This window comes from Eumetopias jubatus, unplaced genomic scaffold (assembly GCF_037043125.1).
Source record: "Eumetopias jubatus isolate StellerSeaLion01/CBP00866 unplaced genomic scaffold, mEumJub1_p1.0 scaffold_12, whole genome shotgun sequence".
In the NCBI taxonomy this organism is placed as follows: Eukaryota; Metazoa; Chordata; class Mammalia; order Carnivora; family Otariidae; genus Eumetopias; species Eumetopias jubatus.
In genome coordinates this window covers 11,176,724-11,202,576 of record NW_028274818.1, presented here as the reverse complement: position 1 = coordinate 11,202,576, position 25,853 = coordinate 11,176,724, and the positions used below count along the sequence as shown (strand labels likewise).

At 41.9% G+C, this 25,853-nt stretch overlaps 1 long non-coding RNA gene across 2 annotated transcripts in view; it reads left to right on the top strand.

The window, feature by feature from the left end:
* LOC148162771 (uncharacterized) overlaps positions 1 to 6,154 on the top strand; it is an 87,189-nt gene extending 81,035 nt beyond the window's left edge. For both annotated transcript variants that reach the window (XR_015766416.1, XR_015766417.1), the window contains exon 3: positions 3,559 to 6,154. This is a non-coding gene — a long non-coding RNA (uncharacterized LOC148162771). The remainder of the gene's footprint in view (positions 1 to 3,558) is intronic.
* The last annotated feature ends 19,699 nt before the right edge of the window (positions 6,155 to 25,853 follow it).

The following is a 25,853-nucleotide window of genomic DNA, read 5'->3' as shown; positions in this document are numbered from 1 at the left end:
GTGTTTGCCAAACTGTAGCTCTTACAAGGAGGGGGGCGGTGAGAGAGAGAGAGAGAGAACTCTTCCTTTCCTGTCGATACACACAGATAGTCCATTTTTTCCTCTTCTCTCTGTGATCCCTTCAACAAAAGGAGGAAAGGTGTCCTCCAAATAGAATGCAGCCTAAAGCATAAGTCACAGTCTTGAGAACAAAAGAAACACAGAAAAAGAAGCAAAAACCCTTAACATTATGGTTAGAAATTACTCCAAAGACAGGTCTTGTGGACCCAGAGTTGCCCCCTTTCCTCTTGATCTACGTGGCGTTGAGGATTTATGTTCATGCCTGGTGTGAAGGGCACGGCCTGTGCCGGAAGGGGTGAGGGTGTGGATGTGGGAGACAGAGGGTAGGGAGAGGAAAGGAAGACAGAAATGATTTGTGTCTTCAGGGATGTTATTTTGGATTGCAAAGCCACTAAACCGAAAGGATGACAGGGAGGGAGTTTAGGTAGCTAAGCCCCACGATTGTCACCTCTCCAGGACCCACGGCTGCACCCAGTGTGGAGGATGAGCAAGAATGAATACTCTAAAACACCAGCATGAGTGCAGCACTGGGGTGAGTCCCGGACAATCAGAGAAAAGCTGAGCAAGCTTGCCTCATTATAATAACAACAACCAACAATTGCATAGTTCTTGTGATGTTTCAGGTGTTATCTTAAGATTCTAAGTACATTACATATATTCACTTATTAATACCCAAGAATAGTGTCTTGGGTGGGTGCTATAATAGCCCTGTTCTACAGGTGAGAACACTGAGATGCAGAGAAGTGATGTCATTCGCCCAAAGACACACAGCTAGTAGTGGGATTCAAACCGGCTCTGGAGTGTGTGGTCTTAACACTACATCTTACTACTTCTCTGAGCTAGTGTTTGTGCTTGTGTTATTTAACATGGTGAGAAGTTCATAACACACTTTCAGTTAAAGGGGCAAATGCGTACATAAATTAACATGCAGTCTGAGTTTTAGAGTCATGAAAATTTATGTTTTAAAATAATATCTAATAGTGCAAGAAAGTCTCCATGAAGTGGTATCAAAAGAAATAGAACAACATAAAATAACACAGGGTGTGACTTCCACTTTGTTTAACAACAAAAAACTTTTGTACCTATATCCGTATCATCTGTCTCTGGAAGAGATAAGCATAGAACAAAAATAATGGAAAAAATACACCGAAATATTTGCAATGGTTATTTCAAGACAGTGGAATGAACGGCAATTTATACTTTCTTCTTTAGACTTATGTATTTGCTCCTTTTCTAAAAAAAAAAAAAAATCTACACATAATGTATTTATGATAAAGAAAAAAATTCACTGTGTAGGGAAATGATACAGTTGAATCTGACTTCTTTTCTATGAAGGGCATTCTCTCCTGGGGTCACTGTTCCCATTGCTGGCTGCTCTTCACCATGGGGTGGGAGTTCTCCTGGCACCCCCTTCACCCATCCCCTGTCTTCCCTCCTGTTCCATGTTAGTGCTGTATAGACTAATGTCCGTCCACAGAAAGGAGCCCTGTGGTGAACTCTGGGATGGAGTAGACTTCTTTGCAGTAAGGTTAATTACAGTGCTTTGAAGTTTTGGTTCTGTGTATCAGATTTCTGTTCACAAAGCAGAGGTGTTACCTGGGGGCTGAAACTAAGTAAGATATGCATGGCAACTTAATTAAAGGATTTAACATAAATAGTAACAGGTAAAGAATATATTTGTATGTGAGCCAGGAACAACAACGATGAAAAAGAATATGAAGCCTTTAAATAATAGAAATGTCCACAGACACTTGTTCATTCATAAACAGTTGAATAGATTATCAATGAAATATATCTTTGGGTCTCTCATCTTCTACTGAATGTTCCTTTCTTAAAGACTGACAGAGATTATTTTACTATCCTTACTATTTGTGGAATTTTCTTTTCAGTGTTACATAACCAGAATCCTTCCCTCTGTGACTGAAGCATGCTTTTGTCTTGTTGTTATATTCAGCAAAAGTATCCCCAGAAGGCAGCTGGCTTTTGGCTCTCTGAGGTGAACTAAGACATTAATTAATGGATCTGTTCCATGGCTCTTTTCATGAGAAATTCACATACATAAACCTTTAGGATCAAATAGGACCCAGACGGATTCTAGAATTCCCAAGCCACCCACAAGGTATCCTGATGATCATTTACTGCCACCATTATCCAGATGACAAAAGGGAGGTCCAGGTGAGGAGGAGGAAGAAGGGAGGAGCTTGGTTAGGGACAGACCCTTGGTCTGGCTTTGAGTTCCCAGCAAATTGGCATGGTACCTACTATCACCAGGACCTAGGCTGTTCGCCTAGAGCCTGCACCAAAGCAGTTGACATCCTTGGATAGAAGAAAAGAGATTAGGTACTGCAGGGACTGACTGCGGGCCGGCAAGATTGTTTTCCATTTACTGGTAGGACCGAAAGGGTCCCACACAAACCCCCGGTGACCCATGTAAGTCTTGACCAGATGTGGGGCCAGCACTCCCTGCCTCTAGGCAGCCCATGAACCAAAGTCCTCAGTGCCTCTTGGGCCCAAAGGCATAAATCATCGATTTTCTATGAATTAGGGATTACTGCTAAATCGTGTGCTTTCTATTAATAGATCTTCATAAATGCTGCAGGTGCGGCTGGGGCTCCTCTTTGAAGTACTGCTTAATCGTCTCGTTTCCAAATCCTCATAATCCAACCCTCATAAAAAACCCCGGGGATTATTGATTGAGAGGGCCTCGGGGATCCCTAAAGGTGCTGCAGCTCAGACGCCGGCCGGTCCCCGTCCCCGAGGTGCGGCTGCAGGCCCGGGAATGCGCGCCAGGTGTGGCGGTCCTGCGAGCGCAGGGCGCACTCCTCCCGGGCAGCGACGGGGCGGAGCTCCGGGCCGGGGAGGCGGGGCGACGGCGCCCACGGGCCGCCCGCTTCTGCCTCCTCATTTTCAACCTTCAGCCTGTGGATCTTCCCTCCTCTCCGGGCCTTATTAAATAACTGGCTTCAAACGATATTCTTTGGAACCACAGTTTGAGACAAATTTTCTTACTCTAATGAATTAATTAATGATCATCAATTGAATTAAAACAGTTCAAGTTGTTCAAAGTAGTCAATCTGTTTAGATTATTTTGATTAAGCAAATTAAAATTTCACTTGTTGGAAGAAGTAATTTCTTTATGGTAATTACATTTCTGTCCTGGTCTTCTGTGCCTCCTCTTCAGGGAGCTATCCCTCTGGCCGCCCTGCACTGCTTCTGAGTCAGGCCAGGCAGGGCCACGCTGGGTACGACGGATGTGCTCGTGAAGTTTCCACGTCTAGAATGCCCTTCCCCTCCCTCTCCGTTGGATGAAATCCTGGCTCAAAGGACACCTTCCTTGTGGAGTCTTCTGGAGTTTCCAGGCTGATTGAATCACTTGCCCCTTTCTGATCCCATAATACTTTGCTCGTGCCTCTATCTTAGCACTATTTTATATTTGAGTCCATTTTGTTAGTGTCGTTGTTCACGTAGTCCACATATCTTATATCTCCTCGGTTCCAGGCACGGGGCTGGATGCTGAAGACATAAAGTTGAAGAAGACACGTGTCTGATTTGGAAGAAAGACATGAAAATAACTAGATGAGTAGAATATGCTAAGAGTTATAATAAAAAGCACTCTGAGGTCTTCAGGAAGGGGTCACTAGTCCATTCTGGGTTGTGAAAACTTGAGAACTGCTTTATTGGGAACATCCAGTAGGGTGCCTGCCACTTATCCTGCTTGATAAACCTTAATGGAACCACTGGTGCAGCTTAAGGATGCTTGGATCTGGACTCCGATTTCACAGGCTGGAGTCCCACGTGGTGCTCGTGGGAAGATGCATAACTTTAAGGCAGATCACTTGAACATTCTGTCCTCCTCTCTCATCAATGAAATGGGTATAATAACCTCTTCTGGCCCTGTTATCAGAAGCACATGAGGAATTTTAAGTGAAAGCGATTTGAACACCAAAGAGGGAAGTAGAGGTAATGCCCAGATGTGAATGATACTATCTTCATGACACAGTGATTCCTTCTACTGAAAGCAACTCTGTGCATGAAACCTCACGAGCTTAACTACACGACATGGAAAACTAAAATCATGACTGGTGTTAGGACAGTCACAAAGGGACAGGAAGTCCTGTTCTTTTCACTCCTCCTGAGCGTTGGTCCATATGTTTCCAAGGGGACCATAGGGTTCAGAGATTTGAGGTAACTGTGAAATATCTTCGAGGTGTAGTTGGTCAGTTTTATTTCATGTAGAACAGAATCAGTGCCTGAACATATCCACACCTCTCGGGAAGAATTTTCCCACTAGTTTTTCATGGTTTGTTGGAAATACCTCCTATTGGATGCAGAATCAGCCAGACGCGTGTAAGCATCCTAGGTGGGTTTTGAGAATTGCTGTCATGTTCAGATTTCTTCTCATTGCCTTGATAACTATGGTCAGTGTGAGCTGGAGGGTAGACAAATCCATCATTGGTTTAAGCAGCTTTCTACTGCACCATAGTGCTAAAAATCACAAAATTAATCAGCTGGAAGAAAGACACCCTTGGAGGTATATGGAAGGAAGATGTGAATGGAAAGGAATGCGTTTGGACAGGGATCTATTTATCATTGCACCTTCAGTGCTTTGTGGGCCTATAAAAATAGGGAAGTGGGTGATAAAGTGGAATGTGCAATGGAGACAAAGGCTTCCAAGGAAAGAGATGATGTTTTGCTTCTGACACTAATATCTCCTCAAATGAAAGTGTATTTGGCAAAATTTTTGACTGTCCTTCCCACGTGGAACAGTGTTTGTTCAATGAGGTAATACGCAATGAGAAATAAAGCCCCGTGTGGCCTGCAGAAAGAAAGAAAAAAACCCAACCTTTTTCAGTGTGTTCAGGTGCTCCTCAATGTATGACTCAGTCAGAACCTGGGTGTAGCCTGCATCGTTCATTAGCCTCAAGATGTGCTTGCCACATGGGCGTGAGGCCAAGGAGCCAGGCAGCCATGGCTGACAAGTTCGGGGTGTGCTGTGGGGTGGAGCCACACAGCCGGGCTCGGGTCTGGAAACCACCTCGGTGCCGTGCACGTTGTTCTTGCTACCTAACAGGCTGGTGCGATTATCTCAATGGCAGTATGTCTTCTGGCTTTTCTTAAGCTGTTCCTTGACTGCAAAAACAAGAAAGAAGAAAAATTACCCACAACTCCCTTTGGATCTGAATCTGAAAGTTGAACAGACCCTGTGGTTGTGGCTGAGTATATAGAAGTACTGTAAGCTGCCTGCCCTTGACCTTTTAGCCCCTTCCTCCACAAACTGGCATTTTAGGAACAGACCCCCCGCCCCGCCCCACACACACACCCACTCCCTCAACAGTGTCTATATGTTATTTACTTAATTTGCTGGCCGCGAAATGGTCTGAGGCCCTGAAGTAGACATTTTGTTATAAAGTTTGTAATATAATTTGACTTTTTGAAGTCTGTAAATATAGTGCTTAAAAGAAGCTAAAAAAAAAAAAACCACAAAAAAACAAACAAAAAAAAAACAAGTACCAAGCACCTACATGTATTGTTAATTGTTAAGTTAAATATTTTACTCATAGCTGAGTGTAAGATATCCTGCTATTGTTGAAGACATTGATACTTCAGTCTTTCTGGTTAAGAGATTACTTTTGCTGGGAGGAAAGACTTTCTGGACCCCCTGGCCCTAGTGGGTCCCCACCAAGACTCTTTCCAGAATGAATGGGATGGCTGCCTTCCCTATCAATGGGATACTGATTAGGTGGTGTTAGTTTCTAACTCAATGGGATATGCTAAGTAAATGGGATAGAATAGTATTTACAAGATTAATACTCCTGGAGGCCAGGTTGTTGACCAACCAGAGGAGGAGACTTACACCGGTAGTTAGCAGTGCCTCTGGACTTCTCTCTGAGAACAACAATCCCCGGGGACTCCCTTAGCAGCTCCAATTGTAAATCTTTTTCTGTAGGAAAACGTGCATGAAAGATTGAGTCATGCTTTCCCAGAAAGACAAATAAAAAGGAAATTAAATGTTTGATCTCTTCATGTAGCACTGCACTGTGATTCCCTGACATGGATGCATTTTCTTTGTAATAAAGAAATAACCGAAAAAGAAACAGCCAATAAAAATTCATAGTGCTCTTAGCAAATACTTGTATGCTTTCTTCTTTGAATTGCCTTTAAAGATGCATTTCTTTCCCCTTGTTTGCCTTGAAAGGTAAGCAGCTAGAAGTGCTCATTTGACTTCCTGATACCATCTGGGAGTGCTTGAAGTCTTTCCGTTACCACTAATTAGGGACCTATCAGGGTCCTCAAGGGAACTGCGCTTCTGACTAACACCATCCAGTACCATCCAGAAGGAAGGCAGGACTCTTAGAAGCTGTTTGCCCCAAGTCACCCAAGGAAGGTGGCAAATTCCCAGGGAAAGTATCAAATGAATTTGTTAATGAGCCAAACAGTAGGAAAGAGGGTAAGGGAGGAACGCTATGTGCAAATCCAGAAACTGAATGAGCTGAAGGAAATGGAGGATTTATTTATCTGGTTCTTAAAGGAGTGTTAATGTGAGGATCTCTCATTTTGGTTGAAAGCACTTTCAAGCCAAATCTTTCACTATAAGATTTGGAATCTCAGATAAGCCAAGGGCTTCAGAGTTTACACTTATTAAAAAAAAAGGGCAATTTGACCCTTAAAAGGATGAAGATTGCAATGTAAACTATGGTTATTATTTATCTACATTGAGATTTTTGTCTCCTTTAAGTAAGAATTTATCCTGCATCAGGTCCAAAGCTAACTGGAAAAAATTCAGTTATTGTTCAAATTCTTTATTTTACAAAGGGAAATTAAGTGACATGTCCAAGTTCATACAAATGACTATAATATCTGGTTAAGAAATGGCATGCGCTCAACCTACTTCATTGTGTGCCAATCATAGAACTTCTACCATATTATTCTGTACTTTTATTTATCCAGTTTGTGTTCTTCTCTTTCTTCCCTCTGCCACCCCAATCCCATCTTGGTTATTTTGAGGATATCGAGATACCGAATGTGCCTCTTCTTCCCACTATGTGCCCATCAGTTCTGTTCTTTCCCCTCTAACTGTTGTTGGTTTGCTCATTATTGTAGCAGCTCATTCTTTTTTATTACCAAGGAGCTTTTCAATGTATACACCACAATTTGTTTACACATTCTCTGTTGGGTTCCAGTTTGAGGAACCTGTTCTGGTTTGAGGCTGTTATGAATACAGATTCTATGAACATTTTTGTATATATCTTTTTATGAACCTATGTTTTCATTTGCATTGGATAAACATTTAGGAGTGTGATTGCCAAGTCACAAGGTTGATGTGTATTTGACCCTATACAAGGCTGCCATGTTATTTTCCAAAGTGGTCATACATTCTACACCCCACCAGCCATAGATAAAAGTTCCAGGTCCTACACACCCTTCCCGACTTTTGATATTGTCAGTCTTTCTAATCAAAGCCACTCTGATAGGCATGTAGTATCATTTCTTTATGAATTTGACTTGCATTTCTCCAATGACTAAAAGTAACTTTTAATATACCAATTTGCCATTCCTACAACTTCTTTTGTGCTATATCAGACAAGGATTTTAAGTCATGTTTTATTGTTGTTTGTCTTTATGTTATCTCATCATAGGATTATTTATATTATCTGGATAAATGTCAGTTTTTAGAGATAGGTATTGCAAATATTTTCTCCAAATCTTTTCATTTTTGCTTTATTATTTTTAATGGTGCCTTTGATTAGCAGTTTTTAATTGTAATAAAGTTGAAATGCTCAGTGTTTTTATGGTTAGTCTTTTTGTGTCTTGTCTAAAAAATCATTGCCTCCCCCAAGGTCATATAGAAACACCTATGTTTTCTTGTTCTAGAGGCTTTATGAGTTTTAACTTTTATATTTAAGCCTATGACATATCTCAAATCAATTTTTGTATGTGATGACAGAGAGATAGGCCCTTCCCCTCGTCTAACTTCTACCTCTAGAGCAACTGGAATCAATTGTTCTAGTGAAATCTTGTGGACAGCCTAAGCCCTTGTGTTACTCAAAGAAGAAATGCATTGAAGAGCATCATTGAGTCATTAATGACCCTCTTCAGGAATATACCCATCAGCCCTTGCACTTTAATTTATTATTACTTTCTTGCATATACCAGATAATCCAGAGAAGTGGATTTTTTTTTCTATCACCATGTAATTCCTTATGCTATTCCCTATTTCTGGAACCTCCAATTCTTTTTCTCTATCTGCTGATGTCCCACTTTTCTGTCAAGTCCTAGCTCACATGCTCTTTCTTTCAGGAAGCCCATGCTGATTTACCTGTCTTATTTTCCTATAATCCTGACTTTTCAGACCCATCTTGCAAACTTTTTAAGGTAGGATGTTGTCTTATTCACTTCAGAAACCACCTAAAGGAGCTAGTTTAGCAAATTGCACACAGTAGATGTTCAATAAAGTATTACTGAATTGAATTTTAGTGCAAGTTAGGGGTTTGGAAATGTCATTTTGTGGTTGGAACTTCCCTCTACATCATATCTTGCTTGAGATAATGTGTTTCTTGATATACTAAATAATTTGTAGCGGGATACAAACACGCACCTAAGCAAAGGACATTTTGGAAAAAGATGCCCTCTCTAATAGTTAAATCTAGACCAGAATTTTGGCCCAAGAGACCAATTTAGATACATTTACAGATTCATTCACTAAATGTTGCACTATTGGTAGACAGTGTTGGCCTTTTTAATGAAATTTCAGTTGATCTATAAATTTTTTCTATACATGGGGAAAGAAAAAAATCTCTGACTTGTATAAAGTAAAATATATACTATAGTTAAATCAAATCATGTCTTCATTCAAGGGTTTTGTGGTGGTATCCTGTTTTCTCAGGCTCTCACTTCAACTTTACTTGGAAAATCTTCCAGATGAAGAAACTAAGCATAAGCTAAGGTTTTATGTTCCTTTACTTCATTGAAAGAAAGTATATTTTCCAAGGTTAGGGCATTAGAAAAGAACTTGGTTAGGGGCACCTGGGTGGCTCAGTTGGTTAAGTATCTGCCTTCGGCTCATGTTATGGTCCCAGGGTCATTGGGCTCCTGCTCACTGGGAGCCTGCTTCTCCCTGTGCCGCTCCCCCTGCTTGTGCTCTCTCTCGCTCTCTCTTTCTTTCTCTGTCAAATAAAATCCTAAAAAAAAAAAAGAATTTGGTTAGTTCATTCGTTTCAAAAGAAAATCAACAGATCATACTCAGTGTCTTGAATAGATCGCTCTATTTTGATCCTAGAAAAAAAAAAATCTAGTCCTCTTATCAATTAGGGCCTTGGATGTCCTGGGTGCATGCAATACATATTAACGTTGTTTAACTTAAGAAAGAAAAAGAATTCACTGGAAGGGTACAGGGTCCCTTACAGAAGCAATGAGAATCAGGCTTTGGAAAGGTCAGGAACCAAATACTGAGAGCGTAGGAACTAATGGAATGTTTATTTGGGAAACCACCAATAAGATGAATCAGCTTGAAGTCTTTTCTGCCTTTGTCTCACTCATCTCTAGATTAAATCCCCTGGAGAGAGAAGGGGGCTGACATGGTCTAGCCTGGCTTGGAGCTCTTGCCTTGCCCTTAGCGGGGGGGAAGGGACGGTCTCTGGGGTGGACTGGATGTTAAGGAATGGCAGGAAAGTTTTTTCTGGGGGGGGGGGAAATTCTGGGCCCCAGTACCAGAAAAATAGGGCGTGGATGGTAGATGGTCAGAAATAACCCATGTACAGTACAGGTTTTTAAACCCCAGTGCATGGCCTCCCATGCTAAGTGTTTCCTGACGCTTAGTCAGAAATGTTTTCCTGGTAATAAAGGGGATTTGGGAATTTGTAATAAATGTTGGCATGTGTGCTTTTCCTGGCACATATTTGGCTATGGCTGCATAGAATGAATTAATTTATCTCTACTAATCTGCGTTTCCCCACACAATAAAAACACAGTGACCACACCACTATCTCCATGGTCATACCCATGTACACTCTCACTTACAGGTATGGGGAACTGGGATTGAGAGAACAGGCTGTCAGTGAGTTCCATGTGCCTCCTTTGACTCGACATGCAGTTGTAAGAAAATATTTAGTAATAATAATAATAAATAATAGTAATATTTTAATGAGAGTTTACAATGTGGAAGTAACATATCTCAGTACTTACTATGTACCATGTCATGTAATCAGCAAAGAAAGTTTTCTTTTTTTTAAACATGTATTTATTTATTTTAGAGAGAGTGGGGGAGGGGCAGAGGCAGAGGAAAGAGAGAATCTCAAACTCCATGCTGAGCACAGAGCACCACACAGGGCTCCATTTCTCGACCCTGAGATCGCAACCTGAACCTAAATCAAGAGTCGGATGCTTAACCCCCGAAGTCACCTGGGTGCCCGAGCAAAGAAAGTTTTCAAGGCTTCTCAGCATCTGAAGTCAGGCTCATGAAAGGTAATCTGGGGCCAGGACAGTGGCTCCTGCTCAGGGCTTTTGTGCCTCCCCTTGTAGTGGACCCTGTGGTGCATCAACCCCCACTGCCTTCAGGAGGCAGGCGTGCTCCTCAGGGACTGGGAGTACTGCTGGCTGACAACCTTCAGTCACCAGCCCTCCCTGAACACTGACGTCAGCTAGGGAGATCTGTGCCCACTGGCAGCTTACATCCAGTGACTAGACAGACAGTGTTGGGGTACAAAGGCCTGTACCCCTTCACCCCAACCCGGGACCACCACAGCTCCAGCAGGACCCCTGTAGGATGGGTTGCAGTCTGATTTCTCCTTTTGCCCAGTCCTGCTGCCTTCCCTTCTCCTGCAGGTGTACCGATCCCCAGAGCCCCTCCTGCATAATCACTTGCAACTTTGAGTCACCTTCTCAGGGAACTGGACCTGCACAACCTTACAGTCAGGAACCTGGTAGTGTAGTTTTTGTGTCTGCGGGATCGGGCTATTTCTGACCGGGTGGTAGATAGAAAATTTGGAATGGTTCACTGACCACTGCCATCTTGTCTGATGTCTCCCGATCAAGCCCGTGCTACTCCTCAGCCCAGGACGAAGGGAGCATGTGGGGGCCGACACTTGCTCATCAGTGTTGTCCGGCCGTGGGAAGGGCCCCTGGATAGTGTGTCCAGGTGTCTATACTCCAATTCTGAATCAGTCGCTGGGTCACTGCAGGACCACGGACCATCCAACCATAAACCTTCAAACTGTGGTGGTGGTGGGGGGGGGGGGATGGGCAGAGGCTTAGATTTTCTATATGTAAATGCAGGGCATTGAAGTGGATAATCTCTAAAGTTCCTTAGCTTAAAAATGCTGATTTGATAAAAATAATCATGTGTATGCATATGTAACTCACCTGAACCTCAGCTTTGAACCATAAAATGAGACAAATATTCAGCTTTAAAGGGTGATGTGAGTGTTTGATAATAAATGTAAATGTGATTTAAAACCCGTGGCAATGAATTTTAGGTGTCAACCTGACCGGGTCAGAGGGTGTCTAGATTAAACTCCACTGGGTGTGTCTGCTAGGGTGTTTCTGGATAAGATTAGCATTTGAATCAGATTTTAGATTAAAATCTAAATCTGTAAAAAAAAAAACTACAAAAAATAAAAATAAATTTATAATAGCCCCATTTAATAAAAAAATTAAAAAAAAATCTAAACCTGAATTAGAATCAGAAATTAGATTTTGTTTTCCTATGTGGATGAGCGTCATTCAATCTATTGAAGGCCTGAATAGAACAAAAAGGCAGAGGAAGGAGGAATTCACCGCTTTCTCTTCTTGCCTGCGTATTTGAGCTGGGACATTGGTGGACTGAGATTTATGCTATCTGCTCCCCTGGTTCTCAAGCCTTTGGACTCTGTATTATACCACTGGCTTTCCTGGTCTCTAGCTTGCAGAGGGCAGATCATGGGACTTCTTAGCTTCCATAATTGTATCAGCCACTTCCTCCAAAGAAATCTCTTTCTCTGTCCCCCTCTCTCATCTCTCTTTCTGTCTATATGTGAATATGAATATAAACATAAATATATACATATTTCTACTATTGATTTTGTTTCTCTGGGGGACTCTGACTAATATGAGTACTATACAAATGAATTTAAATCATTTCTGTATCTATGAAGTCTCTCCCTTTTCTTCAGGAAGAGCAGAAATGTAGTGTCTCTCAAGGTTCTACAGGACTCATGACTCACTTATTCACCCATAGTCTAAAATATTTCAGTTGAAGTGGATAAAGAACTTGGCTCAATATTTGCTCACCTTTCAAAAGACTTATATAGTTGTACGACCTCAAAACAATGTTTGAGGTACAACTGATAAATGAAAAGCGGTTCTTGTTCTTTTTTTTTTTTAAGTGTATTAATGTAACAGCTACTTGGAAACAACTCATCTCAAAACACTAAAAATTCCAGCATTATTCATGGAAAGATTTGGTAACACTATCTTGCTATTGCGCCAACCTAGTATGCTGCCAACACTCCCAGAATTTGGGAGATAAGCAATTATTATCCTTTGGGGGTCCTGTTCAGTTAAATGTTTCTTTTAAAAGAGCACTGAAAATAGAAGAGACGAGAGGTTCATTTCACTCCAGCTGCTTCCACTGTTGCCTATGGAGACCTCCTGCCTTCTCATCCACATCATGTAAAAATCTCCAGACCTGTTGCAGAAGGCCTTTGAACTGAACAGCCTCTTTGCTCTTGCCCTTGAAAGCTACCTTGACATAAACCCTCATTTCTCTATTATGCACAGGTCCAGTTGTAGTTTGGTGACTTTTCCACCGGACCCCAGAGTCTCCCTCATTTTATTCCTGAGTGTGCAGCAGGGAACACTGGCGAGAAGGACAGGTGTGGAGACACTGGCGCACAGCCGACCAGATTCCAGCCTGCAACGTTCATGTCTTGGGCTCTGCCAGTGCTGGGCACCAGCCTCATCTGTCTTCTTAGCCCCACTGGAACACAGCTGAAGGGCTTGTTCATGCTGCAGAGGGCAGATCCCCCACTCTAGGGATCGAGTTCTCTTAGAGGCAAAGTTCTCAGAGGATCATGATTCCCCTTGGCTTCTCAGCTTTCTTTTTTTTATATTTTTTAATGGATAACTGTTCATTTTTTCAAAGCATTTTTCCCATCTGCTCCAAGACAAGGTGTCTGACAAAATTACATTTTGTGACACACGCTGACTGTAAGCTAATAAAAAAATAACCAGATAAGTAGTAAGTAGGTTTTTAATCAGAAGACTATATTGAACTGGAGATAGTAAAATTCTACATAATGACCTACAGATGCTAAAAATCTATAAAGGTATAGTCTGGGTCAGCACGCTTTACCTTCCTAATATGTTAGCCTTCGTTTTGCACATAGTTTTATTATTGAACTTAATAAACTATCAGTTTTATTATGTACAGTACATAACTCCTGGAGCTTTACTACAGTAACTATAATCCCAGCATCGCTGGGAGAGACAAAAGAGATCTTTTCCTGGGTGGATATTTTGAAATACCAAGAACTAAATACATGTTTATTGGAAACATTTATTTTGACTAAGCAATCTGACTTTTGAAGAAAGTTGAATACATCATCATTGAAAATAATATTTCACCTCCCAATTCCTTAAGGTGGTGTTTCCCATGATAGAGCCCCAAACGGATCCTTAAAACATTGAAGCATTTTCCCAGTAAAATTACTATGATTTCACCAGAATCAGTGTGGAATGAAACTGAAGGAAAAAGATGGGCTGTAAGGAAAAGTGACACCCTTTGCACTACCACAAACTCCTTGTAGAAACATTGGCTACACATGTCAGGAAGGAGAGAAAATATCTTGGAAGACCTTTGGGATCTTGATGGATTTTGCAGACTCTCCTATGCTCAATGGTATACTTAAGCTTGTGATTTTGGCATTCAAGTGTCTGATGTGGTTTAGAAAAAAAAGACAGTTTGCTGTCATTTTGCTCGGTGTTACTCTTGAGAGCGCTCAGTTAAAACTAGGTTAACTTGACTTGAAATCTAACTTGACTAGCCAATAGCCAGAAAAATTATCAAGTTATCACCAGTATGCTACAAGGAGAGGTCTGTTTTTGGTTTGACTTGAGATTTGGGTTCACCAGAGGCAAATAACATGTTTGAAACTGAGTCCATTTCCTGAGAGACACAAGCAGTGATCAGCATTACCCACACTGACCTAAGGAGAAGAGACTTTAGATTAAAATAAATATCACGTTTGCTTCTCTTATCTGGCTGCATTTTGGAACCATAGAGCTGATAGTCCAAAATTTTGATTTGTTTTTCAGACCAACGTGCAAACTGAAATTTTGGGGATCTCTTTTTTTAGACCGATCCTTGCTACTCAAGCACAAACTCTTTGAGACAAAGATCTTGTCTCCCACTTATTTTGCCCCCTCTTCCCACCTCTCAGCAGCCTGGAACACAACAAGTAATAACAAAGGAATGGCAGAAATGAGGCCAGAGAAGAAGGTGCAGACTCTGTCCCAGAGGACCTTTTACACCATCCTGGTATTTTGGATTCCATCAAATTTCATCCACTGATACTGGGTCTTACCAATTTCACACCACTGCTGTTACCTTGTATTAGTAACCTTAGTAGGTGCTTATTTTTCAATGAGAGTGTGCATACCTTAAGGGCTGAGACTATCACATCTTATTCTTACCTGGATTGTTCTCAGAGGGTTGGTATCTCTAGGAAATGGGTGACAAAGTTACAGTGACTAAGAGCATTAGTGTTTGCCTCAACCATTGGGACAACCATTCCCTCAACCTACATGTCCTCTATCTCTTCTCTGGACACAAGTTGAGATGGGTTAAAAGTTACCTAAGGAAATTAACTCATCCTTAAGGAAATAAGCACATTATGGGACTTCAGTCAAAGGTCCCACAAATTATCTACTCGAGAAGGGCACAGTATGCTGAACGGAGCTGGTATCAGTCAAAACATTGGCGAGTCTGGATGGGGCATACCAAAGGGACACTGTGATGACCATTGCTTTAGGACAGAGAAGAAAAACCTGGAGAAAGTCTCGAGCAAGACAACTATCATTAGCACAGGGATGGGAAGGATTTAGGAAAGTGTTATTTCGGGCACAAAATTAAAAGACCAGATATGCCCATTGGGGAAGACAGAATATGATGGGGGGTAAAGTATTTGGATAGAGTTGACACAAATAACTTCTATTAAGGGAAGAGAATTAGGAGATGTCCATTAAAATTTGAGGAAATTAATAAAAACAATAAGTATACTTTATAATTACTAAGTGCTTTTATACGTTATCTCATTTATGTTTGTTTCGTTTTGTTTTGTTTTTAGCAGAGTAAGCACACTGGTGTTTAGAATTAATTATACCCTCAAAGTGACACAGGATGAAAATAAAATGTTTGATGTACTTGGTATTATCATTTTACTAGGTGTGTTCCAAAAGTATTAGTCTGGTATTATTAAAACAAGGAAAAAATAGTTTCCACGGTCCTACAAATTTAGAAAATGCTACATATGCGTGTGTCCCTTGGGTAGTTACAATATATATTATAGTATTAAAGACTCGGAAAAATCTCATGGAAAAGAAACTTGTTTAACTCTCAGTGTCCCACATTTATTTTCTCAAAAAATATCTTTTGCCCAAACTCTTACAAACATCCTACAGAATGTTAAGCTTACTTTGAGAAAAGCTAGCCCATATTTATTAGCGAGGGATGGATTTCTAATGGGTACCAGGGGAAATCAAGATGTTGGTGTGTTATATTCCCTAAACTGTAAGGCTATATCCAGAAGGATTACTTACTGGGTTTGTTCCTTTGTGCCTCGCTAAGATTGGATGTGCTTTTTATGGGGGGAAATCATTAACTTTATTGGTCTAATAGTATTATAGAGACTTACTATGTTCTGGAGACTCTTCTAAGACTATTACTTACATGATTTTATGCAATCCTCACAACAAAAGCCCAGGAGGAGGTACTATTATAATCTCCAACTTATAGATGAAGAAATTGAGACACAGAGATTGAGTAACTTTTCTAGGATGACCCAGTAATGTCAGAGCTGGGACTTGAACCCAGCTCTTGGACTCTAGCTTTGAGACTTGTAACCACCATATTGTCTGGCCATCCTCCTCTGAGTGGCTCAGCAGCACCTGGGGAGAAACCAGAGAGGTAAATGGCCATCACCGCAGGGACCAGGGGCCATGAAAGTGTGATAATTCAATCAATGACTCTATTAAAGCTAGGAGGAGGGATGCCTGGGTGGCTCAGTTGGTTAAGCATCTGTCTTTGCCTCAGGTCATGATCCCAGGGTTCTGGGATCGAGCCCCGCATCGGGCTCCGTGCTCAGCAGGGAGCCTGCTTCTCTCTCTCCCTCTGCCACTGCCACCCCCCCATGTGTACTCTCTTTCTCTCTCTCTCTCAAATAAATAAAATCTTAAAAAAAAAAAAAGCTAGGAGGAAAACACAAAGCATGCATTTGCTAAGAGATGGTCAAATGACAAACTTTTCGTGGTGGACTGAATGTTTCTGAACCTAAGAAAAGGAGAAAGTGTTAGAGAAAGCCAGGCTGCATGGTATAATAAGCGATTTCTGGTAGCTTTAGGCATTGTTTATTTGTTTCATGTGCTTTTTAACTGCCTCTAAGGTTACGGCCATAGTCCAAGCCCTATCACATCTCATTAAGACTCCTAGGAGAACCAGACCTTCTTGTCTTCCACTCTTGCCTTTGTGATCTATGCCTGCAGAGTAGCCAGAGTAAAACTTCACATCTAAGATGAGATTGTGGGATTCTCCTGTTCAAGATCATTCAGGGACCCCATCTCAGGGCAAATCAAAAGTTCTGAACATATCCTAGAAGACCCTACACATTATAGTAGTGTCCCTTTCTTCTCTTACCTCCCACCACTGTCTTTGATCACTCTGCCCCATCCACACCAATCCTTTGGCTGTACTGAGGAGTTACCCAGCAGACACTCAGTCCTTCAGATATCAGTGCTGGGCGATGCCCCTCAGAGCAATACATAAAACAGCACCCCCTTCTCTTTCTATAGTCTCTCCTTCCTCGTCTTTATTTTTTCACATCACTAATTATGCTTGACATTGTGCCATGTATATATTTATTTACTGTCTATTATGAGATTGTGTTTTTTTTAAAAAAAGATTTTATTTATTTATTTGACAGAGAGAGAGCACAGAGGTAGAGGGAGAAGCAGACTCCCCACTGAGCAGGGAGCCCGATGTGGGACTCGATCCCAGGACCCTGAGATCACGACCTGACCCGAAGGCAGATGCTTAAGCAACTGAGCCACCCAGGAGCCCCGAGATTGTATGCTTTTTGAGGGGCAAGGACTTTATCTGTTTTATCTAAAGTTGTATTCTGGGTATTGAGATCGGTCTCTGGCCCATAATGGGTTTCACACACAAATTTTTTTTTTTTCACATGTACTCAGTAAGTCCCTAACGCAGGAGGATGGTATCTAATAGAAGTCCAAGTCTGGAAGTAAACGGGCTTCTGAGCTCTGTGATTTTGGGGCTTGCTTATGTTTTGTATGGTTGGTAAGAGGTGGTAAAAGGGGTTCCGACTCTCTGTCCAGTGCTCCTTTTATTCCCCACACCATCTTCCCATTCCGATGGTTCCCTGATAGATTTTTTGTCAGGAAAGCAGCTATATTGGGATGGAGGCTTATGAGGTTTTTACCAGGAAATGATCTGGGCTCCAAAGTGAAGCTGGTCCACTACATTGCACTAGCAGGAATCCTACTCTGCCAACCTCCGACCCCTCCTTCTGAAATATGGCCATAAAATAATGGATCTGTAAACTGCTCTGAGCAATTATGGAGCTCCTGGTGTGAAAGTGGGCTGTCGTTAGCTGGGCTTATGGAGACCATCTTGCTGCAGTTGGCTCCCAGCCAGGTCGGGAAACTGCCTTCCATTGAGAGGACACAGGTTCAAGGGGATAATTAGGGAGAGTTTTGTGCAAGTTTGTTGATATAAATGTGCTACAGATTAGCCTTTTCCCCTCTCCTTGCTGAGTAACGATCAGAAAGAACAGGTGGTAAGCTAATGGGGGAACATGAAATTAATACTTTGTTTCCTGGTCCCGCCTTTGTTGTTTTTGCAGAGAGGATTTCTTGAGAATCTTCAAACACATTGCAAGCACCTTTTCCCTCCCGGTTTTATTTAGTTTAGTCTAAAACCTTTGGCCCAAAGGGATCTGAGCCATCCAGGTTTTAAAAGGAGTCCCCCTACTTTTGTGGGAAATGATCTAGGAATAAACATCTGGAAAATGGAACAATTAAAAACAATATGAAGTAAAACACAAGCCTTTCAAACTGGCTATTAAACCCCAACCACAGCACCATGTCAGAGTGCAAATGGCAGCTCAACCTTAGTCCAGGCAATTTGTTCATGCTTGAGAAATATGCCCAGCACTAATACTGTAGCCATACAGCTTCTTGAATGGTGAGGGACGGGTTTTCTTAAAGTATGCTTCTCCTACAGTGTACTAAAGACCCTTACTTACTTACTTCTTGATTCCGATTGTCAGTGTACAAAAAACAAAAACAAAACAAAACAACAAATTGGTCCCACCCTTTATTATGATGAAACCAATTACATTCCTCATCTTTGGACTCAGTAAAAAGGTTGCAGCATTATTTTAGAGGATCTGGAGACCCAGGGTTTCTTTCTTTAGGGAAGATCCTCAGCAAGGAAAATCTGCCCCGTGCTGTGCATTTCTGCATGTGTGTGCTTGTGCATGCACATGAGTGTGTAAAGGTCAGTCAATTCCTCCTTCTTCCATGAGGTTTACACTTACTGTTCTCAGTTTAATCATTTCCCTCTATCCTTAATCTGTACTGCCTCATGATTTTCTACTTTAATCACTCGATAGCTTAGGTGTCTCTGTTTTGTGTGTGACTTATCTTCAGGTGGGAAGCAATATGGTGTAGTTAAAAAAAAAATATGGGTGTGGGAGTGATGTCAGCAAGATGGTAGACTAGGAAGCTCTAAGCCCTTGCTCCCCCATGGATACATCAAGTAAACAGCAACACACAGGCTACAGTAGTTTCTTGGGAGTTCTAGAAATCCATGAAGAATCTGCAGCAACCAAACAAATGCCTAACCAGGAAAAAAACATTCAAGATGGTAGAAAAATCTCAATGTTGTTGCTTATCCCTGCCCCAGCCCTTCCCTAGCATGGCACGGTGCAGCCAGGAGAAAGCCATCCAATCCCCAGTTCTTCCCTCAGGATGGAAGAGAAAGGATGGAACTTTTTAACAGGAAGGGCAGAACTAAAAGATATATGAGCACGAATATTTTCCCATTCTATAAACATATTTTGATAGGATGCCCTACTGGCGGCTTTGTGGAAACCCACATTTTGTCCTTTCCCATCACCCCTTTGTCTTGAGGGACAGCACCCCACACAAACACACTGTTTCATGCAGATCCAACATCCATAAAGAAAAGAAGACCTTGGACACCCTCTATTCTTGCTCCTCCAACCTCCTCTGTCAGCTATAGGGGAAGACTCCAGAATGAGGGTATATAGAGAGAACATTTTGTTTTCACTTAATTTGAAGTTTGTCTTACCAGAATCCCACCCAGCCTTGGCTTCAGCCAGCACATGAAGGGTAGTTTTTCGGTGACTAGTTTAGGTTCCAAAACCCTTGTTTATATGGATTTATTTGGAAAAATAAAGCCTTAAAATAGAAATCCAGGCTTATCATGTGAAGGCCTTTTCCTACCAACTTATAAGCAACACACTGTTTGGTTTATTTTTTTCCTTCTCTTTGAGATAGAGTACATTCCAAGAGGAAGTTGATGTCAAGTGTTTGAGCAAACATCTAAGATTTGAGGATGAGCTTTCCTGGGATGGGGGAGGTTTTCTTTAATACATGATCAGAATTGTGAGCTACAGGCTTCTAGCAAATATTTAAAAAATAAAGAAGAAAGGAAAAAAAAGCATTTTTTTTTTTTTTTCCATCAGAGGAAATACCGCTTTAGTAGAAGGGAGGAGGCTGTGAGGACCTGGAGCCTCTATAGCCTTATTTCTAAGATACCCCTTTTGCCCGAGGAAGCTAGTCAAGTAGCCCGTTGGGGAAACTGAACTAGCGTGGTAAAAAAAAGGCGGCCAAACCTAAGGCCAGTTAGGGAAGCAGGTGACTGAGTGGGGGTACAAGTGCTTTTCTTTTATCTTCCTGGAAATAGTTCTTGCCTGGGGAAATGCGGATATTTCACAATGTCTCCACGTAGGGATGCAGAAACTGTCACAGTGTGGACCACTGACCTGCACAGCAAAGAGCCCTTTGGTGGAAAACGGGGTGTGTGCGTGTGCGCCCGCCCCTCTGCGTTCACACGCGCCCCTGCGCATGAGTTAGGGAGCTCAGCGCATATGTGTTAGGCAGCTCAGATTCTTGTTGGAATCACCATTGCCTCATAAGCTGTGGTGATTGGGTGTAGAAATCTTTTGAACGCGGGTCTCAACTTCAGGGTGTTTGTGTGGAGCAGAAGGGGACTGAAAACCCAGTTTGTGCAGTCTGGGAAACTGAGGGCTCCTTCGAGAAAGAGTGCGAAAGATGGAGAAAGATAACATTAGAGGATCAAAGCTGCTGAATTCTTGTGGTTAGATGGAGATGACAGCAGAGAGGGAAGAGATAAAATGTTAAAAACCTCCAACATTCCACTTTGGGCAGCCCCTCCCTTTCTGGCCACAGGGACTGTTTTTTGGCAAGCGCTGCTCAGCAAGGATACATCAGTGAGCCACTGGCCTAAGAGTTAGGACTTTTTAAAACAACAACAATAAAAAAACAAACAGAGAAAACAAGTTATAAACCCTGAGTCCGCAGGCGCTCCCGGGAGATGGGCCTTCTGCACCGCTTCCAGTGGCCATTTCCCTCCCAGGGGGCCTGGAGGGGTGTTCGGGAAGCCCCGGAGCTCTCAGGCCAGGCAAGGGGAACTGCTCCACTTGTTGCCAAAATCCAATCTGGTGGTTTGGGGCTGGGTAGACAGAGAAATGAAAAATTGTTTGTTCACAGGCTGAGACCTGAGGGGGTGTGGAGAGAGTAATTGTCCTACCACCCAGGCAGGATGTATTCTGGGTCACTTCATGGATGGTCTTCTCTAGAAGAGCTTCAGAAACAGCCAACAGAGGGGAAGTTGGAAACTGTTTTGCCTAGGGGATCAGGGACATCAGCAAACAAGGCCATTGCTCCTGTCACTAACTATAGGGACAAATGGCTCCCTTCTCTTGGTCTCTTTCTCCTCATAAACACGAGTGTCCTTTCCAGACCCAGAATCCACTAGTTCCTTTCCTTCTTATTTACTCACCTTGATGTTCTTTTCCCCTATGACATTCCTGATTCTCAGGAGTCTGGGAAAAAGCTAAGATCTGCTGGTACTTGATGTGGTCAGTGCTGGAGAACTGGGGGGCCGTATCAAAGTGACAAGCCTGTCCCATTCAGTTCCTTCACTGGAGCTATCTCTTGGGGGCTATACAACATATAAAATGAGTTCAAAGCTTACTGCATGTTCTGCAAAAGAACACATTTTCCTTTAAGTTCTCTTATATTCAAAATCAAGATTGCTTCTCATAGATGCCATAGGCCCTAGTGTGTCATATCGTATCCATTTCCAGAAGCATCCTTTAGTCACCAAGGAGTCCAGAGACAGTTATTTTAGAGTTACGGTTTTCAAGTTTTCCTCTCTGCCACAGAGTAATAATCAGACATGCCTGCTATCAACTGCTCTGAAGTGCTCAAGGAAAATGATTTGGAAACATAGTCTATGAGCTTCTTGGCTGACAGTTGTAATAGGTAAATGCTATCCCTTTTATTTGTGACTGTGTGTCTCTTCAGCCAGGACCTTCTTATGTCTACAGAGACTGTTTTGTCTTTTCTAGAACTCTGGGTTACATTTGAAAGAAGCACCAGGCTTTATATTAATACCAAGGCTTTGAAACCACAGTAGTTAATGACTCAACCAGCTGCCTTTCGTCGTCTTTAATAGTGACCTCTTTTCAGGAATAACTGCCACCTAATACCTCCCTCTCAAATACTAGGTCAACAGAGAGTCATTTGACTGATTTTTCCATCAACAAGCTGGGGAATTGGGGGTTGGCACCAACTGGTTATATCCATTTCTTTCTTCAGCCTCTCCCTTGCTTGTGTCTTAATATTTCTCCAATGAATATTTGTTGCCTCAGGTCACAGAATAATGATGGTACTATTCAAATCTTGTCCTACTAAGGAAATGCATTGACTTCCCCCACCCCCAAAATATACACACAAACCACGTGCTGATACCATCTTTGTTATAAATATAGGCTCTGGATATTTAAATATTTGTGTTTAGCTTCCATCTTCATTCATCACTCTTTTGCCTTTGTCCATTATGAAATGCCTGCAATTTCAGTCAACATCAAAGCATCCAGTCTCTTGGGAGGAATGTCAGTGAAGTCAAAGTTTTTATTCCTTGGGTAACCGACTCATTGGGGTCAATACGTGGGAGCACACAGTGGTTGTTCTGGTATCTGGAACAAGCATACTAGTGTGTGAGCCCATTACTCAGAGAGAGTCACCCCAAACCAGGAGAGGCCCTTCCAGAAGAAAAACCTAAGTCAACATGAAGTGCATGGTTCCAGAATGTTCTTGAACTATTGGAGTCACCGCCTTTTGCTCCCCTGACCAATATCCTTCCCAGGGTTTCAGGCTCAGACACTAGAAGTAAGAGACGTTCTTTTCTGGGGGGTGACTGGCTGCCACCAGGTAACCATGGAGATAAGAGGCTCATGCAACCCTGGCTGCAACTACAGCTTGGGCCTTTTCACTTTTCCAAGTGTTGACTATTGTTTATGTGCTACATATGATCAAGCACAAGTCATTAATGAATGTATTTATAGGTGGAATTTTGTAGTATTTAAGAGCATAGGCTTTGAAGTTGGACATTGTGGATTCATATTTTATCTCTATTTGCTAGTTGTATGAGCAAAAGAGTGTTGCTTAACTGAGCCTCATTTCTCTCACTTGTAAGATGTTGAAAATTGCTTCCACTTTATGGAGTAAGTGTGAAGATTCAGAGAGATAATGTATGTAAAATGACAGCCATGGTATTGTGCATAATTCTAAACATTCAAAGTGATAGGTGCTTTTATTATAAATAATACTGATATTTTATGATTATGTAAAAGCATTACATTTACAGAGATACACACTGAGAAGGAGTTCTGACCCAGAGGATAATGTATTTTCTTTTTTGTCTGAGAGTAAAGGCCTAAGAAGTTTACTACTAATAATAATAACCAAATTCAGAGTTTTTGTGTGTGTGTGTCTCACTTTACAGCTATATGGATATGATTCCACCCAGGTCATTTGGAGTTTCCTCAACAAATTTAATTCTTATTCAAGGGACTGATAACATGGAAACCATTTGGTCTTTTGGGTAGAGACAATTATTATTCTTATTGTCAAATATCAAATTCGGCTATCTTCTTTACTGTGAGATAAATAGATGTTTCCAGCCTTGAAGAAAATAATGCCAGTTACCCAGAATGGTTTTCTGGGGGACAAGGTCTGGGGAAAAGTCATAAACAAAAGTCCAAAGTGAATTAGTGGGTGGTTTTTTTTAACCATGTGAGCTTTAGTGTCGTTGGTATGTAACTGTTGGGAAAATAGAATACTATAAAATGAAATAGAATATTTCATTTTGTGCTTAGGTTCCCTCACTGTCCCCACTTACTACTTTGTGACTTTGAACCAAGTAGGCAGTTGGGAAAAAAATATTGCTTTGATATATTCCTTCTGAAGAGAGAGGCCAGAGATGCATTTTTTTAAGGGATGGGGGAGCAAAGAAAATTTGTATGTTTTAAGGTGTGTGTGTGTGTGTGTGTGTGTGTGTATGCATGTGTGTGCGCGTGTGTGCACCCATGTACATATTCCCAATGGGGAAATAATTCTCCTTGATGATTTAGGACTGCTTATGAAGCACATTTACAATTACAACCCTCCCCCCCTTTTTGCCATGCTCTCACTTTCCAAAATCCATATGTTGTAACTGATATGAGGCACCAACTGCTTTGCTGCACATGTGAATTTAATAGAGGCAAATTTAGAAAAAATCGTTCAAACCTGCCAGTGTATTTTCATCAGGGCAACATCACCACGTTAATGCTTTTCCCAAATTGATGGTGAAGCTAGACTTCTCAAAATGGATGATTCAGAGTCCTGGACACAGACCGATGTGATGAGCACAGGTGGTAGCTTGAAAGCTGGCCCTGGTGAACCCACCCATGCACCTTCAGCTCTGGGCTACACAGGTCCCTCCTGATGTTCAGAGCTCACTTTCCTGCCATCACAGAGCTCTTGTCCTTTGGTATCTCAGTGCTGGTGTCTCCACTCTGTATATGTGGATGGGTGTAAAGAGATCAAGGGGCAGGCGACGACTTTCCAGCCCCATAGATGAGTCTGCAGTTGTGCTAATCATGGTTTGCAACTCTGCTCCTTCCTCTGGAGGTTGAGACAAATCTTTTACTTAGTTCTTCTCCTTTCTTTTTAAAAAATCTTTTTTAAAAAAAGATTTTTTTAAAAAGATTTATTTATTTGAAAGAGAGAGAGAGTGCACACGAGTGGGAGGAGGGGCAGGGGGGGAGAGAATCTCAAGCAGACTCTCCACTGAGCACAGGGCCTGGGGTGGGGCGCAATCTCACCACCATGAGGTCAGCACCTGAGCAAAAGTCAAGAGCTGGACACTGAACCGACTGAGCCACCCAGGTGCCCCTCTTCTCCTGTCTTATTCTTTCTAATAAAATTTCTTTTAATGTGCCCCATAGAAGTAATATTTCAATGTAGTGTGGTTCTTCTGCCCAGCTTGTTCACTTTAATCCACCAAATATCAGCAGAGGGGCATCCTACTACCTGCTTTTCTCTTCCAAGGCCAGATTTTTGTGTTCATAAGCTCTATTTCAAGCTGGTCGGAGTACCAAAGAGTGAATAATGCTGATAGGCATATTCATACGTCTTATTCTTTGGTGCCTTAGAGAGGTCTTTTGGACTAATGGTATTATTACATCATTACTATTTTATACACAAAGACACTGTATCCCAAAGAAATTGAGTTTGCCCAAGGTCACAGAGCTACTTATTCAGCCAGCACTTGAACCCAGATCCTTTGTCTCAGAGTATGTGCTGCTTCTGCTGGACCATGACTACTTCTGAGGGTCTGGGGTCCTGAGTTCCACCAATAGATTGCTATGGAAGCATTCATGTGGTTCCTGGTGCTCCAGACCCCTTCTCTAGGTTTTGGGGTGAGGCAGAGTTTGGGCAAGAGTGGAGGAGGGAAAGGTTACCCAACTGTAGGAACAAGAAAGGATAAAATTGGAGCGGGGAACAGAAGGTCACAGAGCCAAAGAGGAATGTGACAGTGTCCAAGTCAAGGAGGCTAGAGGATGTATCAAAGATGGGGAGTGGATAGAAGAATAGGTCATGTGGGACAACAGGTTGAGCACAAGAAGGGAGTGGTCCAGGACAACGGCTTAGAGCCAGCTTAGTTGCCTGGGTCATAATATAGTTCCAGGGATAGGATTGATTTTTGGATAATCAGTGACTTTATGCACTGATAGTCTCATATTGTTGTATTGATGTGACATTGATTTTACAATTTCAGAAAATGAAGAGAGTGTGAGTTTGACTCTACTCCCAGGATATCTGCTAACCTTCATTAGGAGGTACTGGAAATGTGAAGAGTTACTGATCTGACCCCTGCCCTCCATTCCCCAATTAAGAGATGCTGAAAGTGGTATATGTACCTG